Below are 16545 nucleotides of genomic sequence, written 5' to 3'. Positions count from 1 at the left end.
TTTTCAAGAATGGTGGAAACAAGGGCATGTTTGAATGCAGAAGGGACAGTGCCAGATGAGAGGGAGAGATTGAGGAGGTGGGCAAGTTGGGGACAAGCACAAAGAGAGAGGTAGCGGAGGAGATGGTAAGATAGGTTCAAGGGGGAGGTGGAAAGGGGGGAGGACCGTATGAGGGCCATGCCTTCCTCTCCAGATATAGGGGAGAAGGAAGTCAGAGTTGGTAAAATGGAAGGGGAGGAGTGGTCTGGGAATGGAGGAGATGGAGAGCTGGGAGACTGGATATGATGTCCTGACATATGGAATCAATTTTAGATGTAAAGTAGGTAGCAAAGACAAGGACAGAGTGCTAGGATGGGAGGTAAGGAGGGGGTGGCAGAGGAGGGAGTTGAAGTTGGGGATCTTAGGACTGAGAGTAGATGAGGTTCTTGAAATATGACTGTTTAGAGAGGGAAAGAGCTGTACTGTAGGATGAGAGCATACATTTGAAATGGAGAAAATCTGCCTTAGAGCATGATCTTCTCCCCTGTCGCTCAGTGGTTCGTGAACACTTTTGCAGGTAACTGGTGCATTTGGAATGCCAGGGTTGAGGTGTGGTTCTGTGAGGGTGAATAGTGATCACCGTTGCAACAAGGTCCAGAGCAGAAGTAAGGGAGGCATTGTATGGGGAGGCAGCTTGTTCAGGGTAGGAGAGAGAGGATAGGGAATAGAAGTGAGTCAAGCAGGGAAGAAAAAGAAACAGTGTCAATAGCCTTAATGTTACGCTTAGTGATGGTGGCCTTAGGAGGTAGTGGAGGGGAAGGAGAAAGGGATAGGTTAAAAGAGAGAAGGTGATGGCCAGAGATGGGCAATGGGATATTAGAGTAATCAGAAATATCACAATGGTGAGTGAAGACCAGGTCAAGCGAATGCCCCACTCACATGGGAGGGTGAGGAGGTCCATTGGGAGAGAGCAAATGAAGATGTGAGGGTGAAGAGTTTAGAGGCAGAGGATTTTGCGGGGATATCAATTGAAATATTGATGTCACCTAGGATAAAAGACGGGAGGTCTGAGGAGTGAAAGTGAGGGAGCCAGGAAGCAAAGTTGTCAAGGAATTTGGAAGGAGGGCCAGGGGGACTGTAAGTGACAGCTACTTGCAGGTGTACTGGTTGGAAGAGGCATATAGCGTGAACCTCAAATGTAGAGAAAGTAGGTGATGGTTCAGAAGGTAGGAGTTGGTAGGAGTAACCTGAGGATAGAAGGACCCCCACACCACCACCATGGCAACCCCCAGGTCAAGGGGCGTGATAGAAGGTGAGGCCCTCAGAGGAGTGAACTGCAGGGGAAATGGTGTCAGAGAGTGAAATCAAGGTTTCAGTAATGGCTAGGAGATGCAAGTTTTTATAGATGCAAAGATCATGGGTGGGAACAAGTTTATTCCAGACTGATCTGGCATTGCAGAGGGCATAGGACAGAGGGACAGTGTTTGTGGGAGATATATGAATGAGATTAGCAGGGTTGCTGTAATCACAAGGTGAGATTAATTTAGATGACCAAGATGAATGTAGTGGAGAGATTGTGCAGGCTTCAGTGCTGGGAAAGAAATCTCAAGGCAGTGGGCAGGGAGGGAGTTTAATGAGATGTGGATGGAGGTGGTGTGTGGTGATATGGGGGCCTATTCATCAACACAAAATAATGGTTTTAAGGACATTTTCCTTAATCACCTTTTTTTTTAGTATTCATTAACACACTTAACACAGGACATATGACTGATAAATCCTGATCAAGTTCATCTGCGTTCATTTCCACACTCCCCATACATTAGTACATTATTACGGGGATGTATAAATTAGGCTATTCATCAAATTCTGAAAATTATTTATTTTTGTAATTTGATGGTGTTACTATATGCCACTCTGAGTTGGTGTATAGCGGTTTACACTTACCTGCTTTCAGCTGGGCAGGTCCTCCTCCATCTCACGTCATTGCTCCCTGGTCCCTCCTCTGGCTCTGGCTGCTGCTCTGACTGTGTCTTCCTCCTCTAATTAGGGATAACTCCATGCGAGTTCTAAACCTAATTACCTCCATTGATTTTATTAGTTATGATGCATAGGTCCCATGGAGAGAAGGTTTGGAGGAGGGACTAGCAGTGGGGTAGTAGGACCTAGGAGGGGCAGAAGAGAATGAAAGTGGAGTAATGAGAGAGGAGAGGGAGGAAGGCAGACAGAGAGGGGGATAAGGGAAGGAGGAGGTGGAGGAGACAAGGGGAAAAGGATAAAGGTAGAAGAAGGGGCAGAGCAGAGGATTAGGCAGAGACTGAAGTGGAAGAACACATGGTAATCGTGTGACTGAGATGAATAGGGGGAGGAAAACTAGATGTACTGTAGGAATAAAGTAAGAGATTTGGAGAGAAGCAAGTAAAAGTATAGTGGAGAGGAAAAGGTGTCTATAGAGGAGGAAAAGTGGATATTTAATGATGAAGTAATTGAAAGTAAACTGTATAAGAAGACAGATGACAGGCTAGGCAATGAAGACATTGGAAGACATTATTTCTAAAAGATAAACTGAAATTGGCACAAAATACAGTATGCTATGAGGTGTTTGTGAAACCAGAGAGAAAGCACAATGATTAGCAAGTAAAATGTTAAGTTCTTATAGTGAGTAAACTAAGAGTCCAGTGATGAATGTTCAGGTTATGCAGACAGCAGTTATGTGTAGTGAAAAGATTGTGAACTTACATTTCTTGATTATATTTTGTCCAAATGTTCTGGTTTTAGAAGTATAACGGAGGTTTGGGCTAGAACCGAAGGCACATAAACTTCTAGTCAGTGATACAGGGGTTAATAAAGTTAAGAGTGTTGGTGCTTATTTTGACAGTGGGTCAGCAGCTGTGATAGGATGAGAGGTTAGGGGGCATGTTATGTGAGAGGGTGCGGGGAATCTACAGTTGTAACTCTGCCTCTTTGAATTTGATCTGCGACAAGGGAAGTTGTGCTTCTTGTTAGAGCTTGTATTTGGTTAATCACCGTTGTTGTCTTTTTCTTTCTCACTAGTCTTTTCTTGATTCTATTCCTTTGGTCTTTCCCTCTTACTTTCTCTGTACTTCTATTTCTTCTCTTTCCTATCTGCATAATGCAGTGCCCCCAACATGTGCGCTTGGTGCACGCCCACCTCACCAATGGTACCGGGTCCGATGCACTACCTGCAGGGTCCCCTGCAGCCATTTACACATGACTGTCAGCTCGCCCAGCATTCCAGGGAGTCTAGTGCACCCTAACCTACTGACCTGCCCCTGGCCTCTTGTGATATGCCACTCACAGTTGCCGGGGGGGTGCGTGGGCATGTAATGGCTGTGCGTGCTCATGGTGGCTAGCAACAGCTGTGCTTCTCCCCAGTGGCTGCCCAGCATGGTGCGGTGGATGACCGGGGCAGGGACAGTGAAGCGCTCACATAGGGGATTGGGCTGGAGCCTGCAATGGTGCCAGCTCACTCTCAAGCAACAGAGGCGGAGTCACATTGTGGCCGGGGGAAGAGCCAGCTTCCGTCTTGGGATGAAGCCCGGGGGGTGGGGCCCGTGGCCATTTCACGGTGCATTCAGGGGGCAGAGCCAGCACCTGCATGATGACAGGCAGGCAAATCATCTCCCTGCTCTGATGCCCTGCACACCTATAAGCAGTCTGGCAGGCACAGGGTCCACCATGTCTGCTGCTGACAGTTCCTCCAGGCCTGGGGGAATAGCGGCAGGGCAGGAGAGGAATTTCAATGCTGGCTCTATAATGTCCAGTGTTTCTTTGCTGTTAGATGCTGGGGCCATTGCAGGGCTGTTGGTGTCTGTGGAGGGTGCTCTGACACCGCTGTTGATGCAGCAGCCAAGCAGCACTGCTTACACTGGTGCTTCCTCAACTGCGTCATCGGCATCCACCATTCACCCTGGTTCAGCAATTAGGCAAGTTTTGTGGTCTCTCCCAATCTCTGCAGGAACAGAGCATTGTGTCCCTCCTGGAGAGGGTCATGTTGGGAGGTATGTACTGTGCAAATAGTTCAGAATGAGATATTCTGCAGCAATGATGGCCTATTTATCACACACTTTTTTGATAACCTGATGATTATACATTGCTTATCTACACATATCAGTGTTAGCACATATCTACCATATTGTATACCATCATGTATACTAAAATCACTGTCTCTATATCTACATTATACTCTTATCTTTATACATCACTGTAGCTACAACTTCATCTTTCGGTATACATATAATTGTCATAGCTCCCAACTTCCTCTCATATGTTACTTATTTGTATCATGTCCTGCAGATGTAAGTGCATGACTTATCTCATGTGGGCAGGATGTACTAAAGGAAAAATACGGTAAAAACCCGTATGTACTCAGCCCTGGCCACCCTTTTTTCGGCACGGAGGGTAACACCAGAAAACTTGGCATTACCCTATATAAGCCTATGGGCTACTTACCACACCCCACTCCCGACGGTTCGCCGCCGCCTCGCCGCACTGCCGTCACCCAGCGCTTGCCTCCACTCACCTGCACTCCATTGTCGCCGGCCCACGCTCCTCCTGGTTCATCCGCCTCCTCCTCCTAATCTTCTTCCGGGTGCAGGGAGGAGGAGGAGGAGCCTGGGGCTTCCTGCACATGTGACCAGCAGGAAGCTCCCTGGGCTTGGAGGGGACAGGGTCCCACGGAGACCCCGTCAACCGACGTCGGCTATTTCGCAAAGGGCAGCTCTTATCGCAAGAGCTGTCCTTTGTGATACTAATCGCATATGTTAGTACATATGTGGTTAGTAAGGTTGTGGTGACTGTCGGGATGAACACCGCAACCTTAGTACATCCCGCCCTGTGTGTAATAATCTTATGTGCCTCACTGCCTACAGGCCCCCATACATCAGCAATTGATTGTAACAATCGTGCAATTTGCAATCGATTGTGTATAAAAATCTTTCCCTTTTTCAATCGATTGCAGATTGCAGAATTGCCACAATCAATTGAAAAAGGGAAAGATTTTTATACACAATCGATTGCAAATTGCACGATTGCTGCAATCAATTGCTGATGTATGGGGGCCTTTAGTACAGCATAGTAACCATGAAATGTCATCTTTGTCTACAGGTAATTATCAAAATATTTGTATAAAATGATCAGTTTCTCTCCGGTAACCGGGACCATGATAATGTTTATACTTCTTCAGTTCATTTATTCTATGGACCAGAGATGCAGCCTGGATGTGCCGGCTCTTGAGGGGCTCACACTACCTGGAGATATCATTATAGGATTTCTGAACCCTATTTTTACGGATAAAGTTCACCAAAAAATTTTCTTCACAGAGAGACCTCCCAGAATCATATGTGATATGTAAGTATGGATTAATGTTTCATGAATTAACATTATTATTATTATTATTATTATTATTATTATTATTATTATTATTATTATTATTATTATGTTAGTATTACCCTTTATTACCATTTCTCCCTGGAGTTAAGCTTTCGTTATACAGTAGCTCTCCCAATGCTCCATCTTCTCTTCTATTGTCCTCTTGTATCTGTTACTGCCCTCTCATTTCTCCTCTTCTTCCCCTCATATCTCTATTAGGGGCCTATTCATCAACACTAAAATAACGTTTTTAAGGCCATTTTCCTTAATTAACGTTATTTTAGTATTCATGAACACACTTAGCACAGGAGATATCACTGATATCTCCTTGCTAAGTCCCCCTGCGTTCATTTTCACACTCCCCATACATTAGTACATTAGTAACGATACATTAGTACATTAGTATGGGGATATGGAAATTGTGGTATTCATCAAATTCCGAAAATTATGTATTTTCAGAATTTGATTGAGTTACTATTTGCCACTGTGAGGTGGCGAATAGCAGGTAACACTTACCAGTGTGTCAGTGTGTCAGTGTGTGCAGGTCCCCCGGTGTCTCCCTCCAGCGCTCTGGTCCGTCCTCTGGCTCCGGAGGCTGGACTGACAAGTGTTCTCCCAGCAGAACACAATAAAGTTTAGGAAAAACATTTTTTTTTCTTCTAAACTACTGTTGTCAGCTGGGAGAACACTTGTCAGACCAGCCTCCAGAGCCGGAGGCGCTGCAGGGGGCAGGTAAGTGTGGGGATGGGGGGAGGTGAGTGGGGGGGGAGGTGAGCGGGTGGGAGGGGGGACACAAAATTACCAAAGCTGTAGGTAGTGCTGCACATGTGCTGGGTTTTACGAATGTAACAACGCATGCAGAGCACGGATTCCAGCTGCGGTAAGTTAGAGTAGAGAGGGAAAAGTTTATATTACCTGAAAAGCTGTCATCGCAAAAATGACAGCTTTTCGGAATAGATAGTTATAGGGAGGAGGAATGATGAATTCCTCCAGTAATTAGGTAGAACTACTTGCGAGTTCTAAACCTAATTACCTCCAGGGAAAGTATAGGTATGATGAATAGGGCCCTTATTGTCCCTAATATATGTTTAGATGTGTTCTTCCTCATCCACAGAGCCGGATTTGGGCCTCATGGGGCCCTAGGAAAGATGCCGGTTTAGCACCCCCCACCCTCAAACAATCCATAGCACTATATTTCCATTCCTGATTCATGCCCCTGTACAAGCACCCTGAAGGAAAGATCTGCCACGGCTTTGAAACATCGGTTATGCATACCTGCCAACTCTCCCTCATTGTCAGGGAGACTCCCTGAAATAGTAGCAATCTCCCTGTCTCCCTGAAGAGTCTAGTTATCTCCCTGATTGCACCTTATCCCCATTATGAAGCTGTTATATTAGAAAAACAGAGCTATATATATTCAAATGGGATTATTAGTATCATTTTCCTGCACAATGATCCTTATGGCATACATGACTACAATACCAGGAGTCGCAGGAGGCTCCTGATTTTTTTGGGTCACCCCCCGCACCCCTGGAAGAGTAGGCATATCTCCCGTATCCTGCCCACTTCCTAGTGAAGTGGGCAGTATGGGGAGATTTTACGTGGAATTTTCGGGTTCGTAGAGAAAGGGTGGGGCTAAATGTCACAAATCACGTCATTTAGCCCCGCCCCCTCATGGACCCGCAAATTGCGGGGGTTTCTGTAAAGGGGGTGTGGCCTAATGACATCTATAGTCCAGCCCCGCCCCCCGAAGAGGAGAGCAGCAGGTCCTCTCCGGCTGCTCCCGGAAAGGTGCCCAAGAATGTCGGTAAGAATGCCCTATGGCTACATGTATTTTCTGAAAGGTATCAGGGGCCTATTCATCAACACTAAAATAATGGTTTTAAATAAAAAAAATTTAATTACCATTATTTTAGTATTCATAAAGACACTTAACACAGGACATATCACTTATATATCCTGGTTAAGTCCCCCTGCACACTCCCCAAACATTAGTACAGTATGGGGATGTAGAAATTAGGCTATTCATCAAATTCCGAAGAGTACGTATTTTCGGAATTTGATGGTGTTACAGTACCATACCCAGGGCCGTAACTAGGGTAGTGTGACCTGTGCCATGGCACAGGGCATCGCAGGGCAGGGGGCGCTGTTTGGACCTGTCAATTTTCTTGTTTGTTATCATTCTCCCTTGTAGCTTCCTCTTCTTTTATCCCCAGCATCTCCTGGCCTTCCCCATCTCTTCCATGGCCCTTCCCCATGAGGCCATAGCCCTTTTTCAGGTGCACTATCTTATGTCCCTATTTAAAAAATGGAGGAGGGGCACCAATGCTCTCACAGGAAACCAAAAAGGTGGCGTATAGCGGGTTACACTCACCTGCTGTCAGCTGGGCAGGTCCTCCTCGGCTCTCTCCGGTGCTCCCTGGCCTCTCCTCCAGCTCTGACTGCTGCTCTGACACTGTGTTCTCCTGGCAGAACACAGTAAAGTTTAAGAAAAAAAAAAAAAATTTTTTTTTTTCTAAACTTTACTGTGCTCAGCTGGGATAACACAGTGTCCGAGCAGCAGTCAGAGCTGGAGGTGGCTGCAGCGGACAGGTAAGTGAGAAGAGGGGGGGTTGGGGGACTGATTCCAGCTGCGGTAAGGTAGAGCAGGCAGGGAAAAGTATCTATTTCCTGAATAGCTGTCGTCGCAAAAATGACAGCTTTTCAGAATAGATAGTTATGGGGAGGAGGAATGATGAATCCTCCGGTAATTAGGTAGTACTTCATGTGAGTTCTAAACCTAATTATCTCCAGAGAATTTTTAGTAATGATGAATAGGCCCCTCAGTGTGTTTTCATCAACAAATCGATTTTACTGACAGCTTTGGGGCTCATTTACATTTGGATGTAAGTCAGTATTATGACACGCCTCTCAGATGTAGCAGGACACGCCCACTTTTCCGCCGCGCTCATAGGTGCTTTTACAATCTGCCTGAAATGCATTTTCAAAAGTAGGGAAGTATGGGTTATGTATGTACTTGTGTGGAGTCCCTTTCATAGATGTATGTGTACACAGGTTCAGGTTGTTGTAGATACAGTGATAGCCCAGGCTCCCTTATGAGTCACCCTAACCTCTGTTCAGAACTTTAAGGAGGCCTGGTCCCTTCACTGCCCACCTCCCAGAACCACATACTGCCCCTTCGCTTCCTGTGTCATAGCACAGCACCTCTCTCACCACCACCTTGCCCTCACAGCACAGACATCCCCTGCCCTCACAGCACAGACCCCTCTCACCTCACAGCAGAGACTCCTTTCCCCTCACGGCACACCCCACTCCCCTCCTAGCATAGACACACCCCACCCCTCTTAGAATAGACCCTCCCCTCCTCTTAGTACAGACTCCCCTCACAGCACAGACACAACAGCAGTCACACACGCACAGAACATACACCTGCCGCTGACACTGTAACATAGCATTTCCTATACCAGGCCTGGCCACCTGTGGCTCTCCAGCTGTTGTGAAACTACAAGTCCCAGCATGCCTTGCCAGAGTTTTAGCATTCACTATTAGCAAAACTGTGGCAAGGCATGCTGGGACTTGTAGTTTCACGGCAGCTGGCGAGCAACAGGTTGGCTAGGCCTGGCCTATACAGATACAGCAGCAGTTGCACACAGAGCACACACATGCCATTGACACTATAACGTAGCATTTCCTATAGAGCTGCAGTCGCACACAGAGCACACACATGCCACTGGCAATGTAACGTAGCATTTCCTATACAAATACAGCAGCAGTCAAACACAGAACATACCCATGCCGCTGGCAATGTAACATAGCACTTCCTATACTGATACAGCTGCAGTCGCACACAGAGCACACACATGTCACTGACACTATAACGTAGCATTTCCTATACAGATACAGCTGCAGTCACACACAGAGCACACATATGCCGCTGACACTAACGTAGCATTTCCAATAGAGATACAGCAGCAGTCACACATAGAGCACACAAATGACGCTCACACTGTAACATAGCATTTCCTATACAGATACAGCTGCAGTCACACATAGAGCACACACATGCCGCTGACAATGTAACGAAGCATTTCTTATACAGATACAGCAGCAGTCACAACCAAAACATACAGTACACATGCCGCTGACACTAACGTAGCATTTCCTATACAGATACAGCTGCAGTCACACACAGAGCACACACATGCCGCTGACATTATAACGTAGCATATCCTATACAGATAAAGCACCAGTCAAACACAGAGCAGACACATGCCGCTGACATTACAACGTAGCATATCCTATACAGATATAGCTGCAGTCACACACAGAACATACACATGCCACTGACACTGTAACGTAGCATTTCCTATACAGATACAGCTGCAGTCACACACAGAACATACACATGCCGCTGACACTATAACATAGCATTCCTATACAGATACAGCTGCAGTCACACACAGAACATACACATGCCGCTGACACTGTAACGTAGCATTTCCTATTCAGATACAGCACCAGTCACACACAGAACATACACATGCCGCTGACACTATAACGTAGCATATCCTATACAGATACAGCTGCAGTCACACACAGAACATACACATGTCGCTGACACTATAACGTAGCATTCCTATACAGATACAGCTGCAGTCACACACAGAACATACACATGCCGCTGACACTGTAACGTAGCATTTCCTATACAGATACAGCACCAGTCACACACAGAACATACACATGCCGCTGACACTATAACGTAGCATTTCCTAAACAGATACAGCTGCAGTCACACACAGAACATACACATGGCACTGACACTGTAACGTAGCATATCCTATACAGATACAGCTGCAGTCACACACAGAACATACACATGCCGCTGACACTATAACGTAGCATTCCTATACAGATACAGCTGCAGTCACACACAGAACATACACATGTCACTGACACTATAACTTAGCATTTCCTATACAGATACAGCTGCAGTCACACACAGAGCACACACATGCTGCATACACTATAGCATAGCATTTCCTATACAGAGACAGTTACAGTCACACACAGAACATACACATGCCGCATACAGTATAACGTAGCATTTCCTATACAGAGACAGCTGTAGTCACACACAGAGCATACACGTCACTGCCACAATAACGTAGCTTTTCTTATACAGATACAGCTGCAGTCACACACAGAACATACACATGCCGCATACAGTATAACGCAGCATTTCCTATACAGAGACAGTTACAGTCACACACAGAACATACACATGCCGCATACAGTATAACGTAGCATTTCCTAAAAAGATACAGCAGCAGTCACACACAGAACATACACATGTCACTGCCATTATAACGTAGCATTTCCTATACAGATACAGCAGCTGTCACACACAGAACATACACGTCACTGACATTATAACGTAGCATTTCCTATACAGATACAGCAGCAGTCACACACAGAACATACACATGCCATTGACACTATAACGTAGCATTTCCTATACAGATACAGCTGCAGTCACACACAGAGCACACACATGCCGCTGACAATATAACGTAGCATTTCCTATACAGATACAGCTGCAGTCACACACAGAGCACACACATGCCGCTGACACTGTAACGTAGCATTTCCTATACAGATACAGCTGCAGTCACACACAGAACATACACATGTCACTGACATTATAACGTAGCATTTCCTGTACAGATACAGCTGCAGTCACACCCAAAACATACTGTACACATGCCGCTGACACTATAACGTAGCATTTCCTATACAGATACAGCACCAGTCACACACAGAGCACACACATGCCGCTGACACTATAATGTAGCATTTCCTATACAGATACAGCACCAGTCACACACAGAACATACACATGCCGCATACACTGTAACGTAGCATTTCCTGTACAGATACAGCTGCAGTCACACACAGAACATACACATGTCACTGACACTATAATGTAGCATTTCCTATACAGATACAGCAGCAGTCATACACAGAACATACACATGCTGCATACAGTATAACGTAGCATTTCCTATACAGATTCAGCTGCAGTCACACACAGAGCACACACATGCCGCTGACACTATAATGTAGCATTTCCTATACAGATACAGGTGCAGTCACACACAGAGCACACACATGCCGCTGACACTATAATGTAGCATTTCCTATACAGATACAGGTGCAGTCACACACAGAGCACACACATGCCGCTGACACTGTAACGTAGCATTTCCTATACAGATACAGCTGCAGTCACACACAGAGCACACACATGCCGCATATCATTTTAATCAGCAAAGTCTGCATGTGCATCACACTGTGAATTAGAGGCATTTGCAGTGAAATAGATGTACGAGAAAACCCTATGCATAAGTAAACTCACATGGGACTAGGGGCCTGATTCAGACCCGGTTGCAAGGCTGAGGGTCTGATTCAGAGCCGGACGCTATTAGCGCTCGCTCGTTCAGAAAATAGGGGTGGCTATTCAAATTAACCGTTCGCTCTTTGCGGTCTGTTCACAGTCACACCTCTAGGTCTGAACGAGCGAACAAAACTTGCGGTCGTAAATTTAAAAGAAACGCCCCCTTGCCGCTCGCATCATACGTCATGTCCGCTATTTATTAGATTAATCGAGTACATCGAACGGCGTATGAACTGCTCGCTATTCTTGTGGTTGGTTTTTCCTACCGCTATCTTGCGAGCAGTTCTGGCTATAAAATAACCCAGTGACGTGGTCAGTGACGCTGCTTTGTTAATTATGCACACCCATAAAACGCCCGTTTTGACCTTTAAGCACGCCTGCGTTCTGATCTCCACTCCCCGTTTTCAAGCACCTTCCCCTGTTACCACCCACATACGCCTCATTCTGTCACTCAAAATAGCAGGCATTCGCTATTTAGCGAGCACACGATTTTCGGCCGCACTGACTGGTTCGCGCAACCCGTACGCATGCGCAGATGTGCGAACATCGCTCATAACGATCGAGCGGCTGCTTACGAGCGGCTCTGAATGAAGGCCTGAGTTCGCACGTAGCCTGCCGATGTTTGCAGTCTGCGCATGCGTACAAGATGCAGCACACATGCGCGAACCAGTCCATGCGATCGGGAAGTGTTCGCACCCTGTACACAGACACTCCACAAGCATGAGTGACAGGACGAGCCATTTGTGGGTGGTGACAGGGGGTGGTCGATGGTAACAGGGGGTGTGGTTGTTCGAATGCAGGCGTGTCTGTGCATCGGAACGCCATTTCAGGGGCGTGCATAACTAAGAAGCATCATCAGCGTACAGGTCACATGGGTGAATTACATACAGCAGCACTCGCCGTGCTTGCAGTAGGGTATGGTCAGCTACAAGTGCTGCGTATGGATCCGATGTTACCGATTGTTTAATACTCTTCCTGGAGATGACGTGTGATGCTCTGGAAGTTTGTACAGTGCTGCACCACTAGCACCAGGTTCAGATGTGTTCGGAATGCTTCGATGGCCGATGTCCCCATAGCTAAGATAGGACACACCGTGACAGAGATGCAAGCCTGTATTCCCCTTTTGCAGACACAATGACCAGTCAGGAGGGAAAGGTGCAACACAATTTTATTGTAACCAATCAATGATTAACAATTAACACAGGAAATAGTTACCATTCACAGATGGAATGAAATAAATTACACTTTTCAATGTCAAGGAATTTATTTATTACCTCCCCGTCCTCTACCGGTGACCCCAGCTGGCAAGCAAGTGTCACCAACAAGAACCACAATCCCTACAGAGCTTTTAATTTATCTAAAACAAATGAGAGACCTAAACATGAAACCTGCTGGTCGAGTTTGTATCAGTAATGCACCGGCAACTTATATCTTTAAAATACAGTCTGTGCTACGCTTCTTTTTGCTGAGGATAACATGGGAAAAACACATGTAGGTTAGCCTTGTATCAGTAGTGCACCAGCAGCCTATAGCTTTGAAATACAGTCTGTGCTGATAGCAGTAGTTCACCGGCAACTTGCAATAATTTACGCAGTCTTTGAGCCTTGAGAAAATTAAAGATATCACTGAGGCTATGCTGAGAACCGTAGTTCACCGGCAGCAATAATGTAACACTGTCTCTGAGCCTTGGGAAAAATAAGGACAACACTGAGGCTATGCTGATAATAGTAGTTCACCGGCAGCTTGCAATAATGTAACACAGTCTTTGAGCCTTGAGAAAAATAAGGATAACACTGAGGCTATGCTGATAGCAGTAGTGCACCAGCAGCAATAATGTACCACAGTCTTTGAGCATTGAGAAAAATAAGGACAACACTGAGGCTATGCTGATAGCAGTAGTTCACCGGCAGCAATAATGTAACACAGTCTTTGAGCCTTGAGAAAAATAAGAAAAACACTGAGGCTATGCTGAAAATAGTAGTTCACCGGCAGCAATAATGTAACACAGTCTTTGAGCCTTGAGAAAAATAAGGATAACACTGAGGCTATGCTGATAACAGTAGTTCACCGGCAGCTATAATGTAACACAGTTTTCCTAAACGCCTATGCCACAAATTACTACCACCAGAATTGCCAGCCGGGGTTACACAGGGCTAAATAAACAAGTAATGTACATTACATCAGCATGAAATTGAATGGACTTTGACATGGTTACCGGGCCAAACAGTGTATAAGAGACAATTTACATTAACAACAATACCAGTAAATATTTAAACATTTCATGCAAGCAAAATATTAATCAGCATTGACAATAATAACACAGCAAGCAGTGAACAGCTTTACAGATAGTTATAACAGATAAAGGGCCACGGAGGGCCACTATCAACCCCTTAATTGACACAAATGGCCAACACTAAACAGAGGCAAATACACATCAATAGCATTTCATTTGGTTTAAAAATAAACATAGGATAACCCACGGTGGCATTGGACTTGAGCCAACACCCATAAATCACGTCCCCTCCTGGACATGAGCCAGAGGTTCACAGAAGAGAAATAACCACCAATACAATTTTTGGGGGACAGAAGAGGTGACCTATCTTTCTCTTCCCCCCTATTTCAACATTACACACTCACTTTACCTAATTTAAGGCACTATGAAGGGGGAGATGGGGCAATTATGTGCTAAAAACAAAGGAAACTCCCTGGTGGACCTGAGAGTGAATACTGGGCAACAACTGCAGCTCCTAGGAGAGGACAAGGGGCCCACTAAAAGGGCTGGGGACACACTAAAGGGCACAATGGGGAGGACACAGGGGGTAGTCACAGTCTCACCACTGGCAGGGGCTCTTCAGCCCAATTCCGACTCCTGGTCACTGGAACAGGCACAGCCTGGGATGCAAAGCACCGCACCGGCCTGCGCAATAACCACTGAAGCTCCTCTGGTAACAAGTAATCCACAGGAGATTACACAACTCTAAGCCAGGCAGTGCGGGTAATCAGCGGTATCGGCAATCCTCCTCTGGGGCTGTTCTCCTCATTGCCTGTGGCGGGGCAGCGGTGCCCCTGGCTCTCCTGCAGGACCTTCCGGGCAGCAGGGGTTTAGGTTACAGTGAGCACGCTCAGGGCAGCGCGGCAGAGGGTCTCCTCTTCTTGTCTCTGGTGACCAGCTCCTCTCCTGGTACCCTCCGGTCCGCTGGCAGCCGGCAGCTGGTGGGTCCTTCCGGTGGGGTCCTCTTGATCTCCCAGTGGTCTTTGGCAGCAGTCTTCTCCGGGCCCTTCCTCTCGCAGTCGGGTCCTCAGCGGAGTCTCATATAGCGGCAGCTGTGTCCACCTCGGCGCTGGGGCTTTCCGTCCTCTTCACCCAGCGGGCGGGTGGCAATGACTCCTGAAGCAGTCCAGTTCTTTCTTAATACCGGCAGCGCAGCTCCTTCGCCGCGGGTGCCAGTAGGGCAGCGCTACCGCTCCAGGGGTCCTTGTCAGTCACAGGCTCTCCTCCTCCCTGGCAGCAGCAGTCTTCCATGAAGCAGGTAAGTGCAGGGGCTGTACCTACTTAGCAACAAGTACAACCTTCAGGCTCCAGTGTGGGATCCAGCCCCAATAATCCAAATTGTGGAGGATCCACAGTGTCCTCAACTCAATCTGGCATCATATTGTAATCCAATGGGGTTTACTTGTCTGGCACAATGCAGCATTAGCTATTCAGAGCAACAAAAGGGTAATAGCACCCCTATTTTATAAATCCAGAGGCACTCCACAGAAACTCTTGCAGCCAGCACCAGATGCAGTATTTGTAATCCAGGCCAAATAAAAGGGTTACAGCACCCCTTATTTTACAGATCCTGGGGCACTCCACAGAAACTCCTAACAGAACCCTCCTTTTTCAGAAATTCCTCCCAGACTCAGCACTGACAGCCCTGGGGAATGTATTTTATAACCTATTTCATATTCTCCTCCCTGTCGGTCCTGCCTCTATGAGTGGACAGGGGGAAACCAGCAACAGGCCACCTACAGGAATCTATGGGCCTGATTCAGACCCGGTCGCAAGCGCTGAGCACTCGCAACCGGGTCGATGGTGGCGCAGAGCGCATGCGCACGACGGAGCTTGCTCTGTTGTGCGCATGCGCGAGACCCGTATAGCGATGGGCAAACCATCGCTCCGGGTGTCGCAACAAAGGGGGCGTGCTGTCGATGTTGAGTGACAGCACGCCCCCTTCGGTGGGAGGGCCGGGGGGGGGGTTGCTGCCCAAACGGAGGCGTTCCCATGTGAATGCCTACCATTTGGGCCGGCCCCACTGACATCACAAGTGATGTCAGTGGAGAGATTCCGGCTCTGTTAGAAGTCTCTCTGGGGCTTGCGGAAACGAGACCCTACCACAAGGGTCTCGTCGCAAGCCCGATGGTTGCGATGGTCTTGACCATCGCGACCATCTTCCTGGCCACTCGCTATAGCTGTGAGTGGTCACCCACAGGTATGCGAGCGGCCAGGAGGCCGTTCTAAAAAAAAAAAGACCGGCCCTGATTCAGAGCGAGCGCTCTGTCAAAGCGTCCGGCTCTGAATCAGGGCCTCTGCCTGGACACCCAGGCTACTAATCAAAAGGGCAAGATTTTCCCTCCGAAACTGGGTCGCTGACTACCTTCTTGTTTGCACATGCCCAGTATGGTCCGAGGGAGCAGGGTCAGCAAAAGTTCACTGCATTATCCTATGAGGCCAATGGTGC

Source organism: Taudactylus pleione, unplaced genomic scaffold, assembly GCF_031769625.1.
Source record: "Taudactylus pleione unplaced genomic scaffold, aTauple2 ptg000435l, whole genome shotgun sequence".
Classification (NCBI taxonomy): Eukaryota; Metazoa; Chordata; class Amphibia; order Anura; family Myobatrachidae; genus Taudactylus; species Taudactylus pleione.
Note: the sequence above shows the minus strand (reverse complement) of the source record.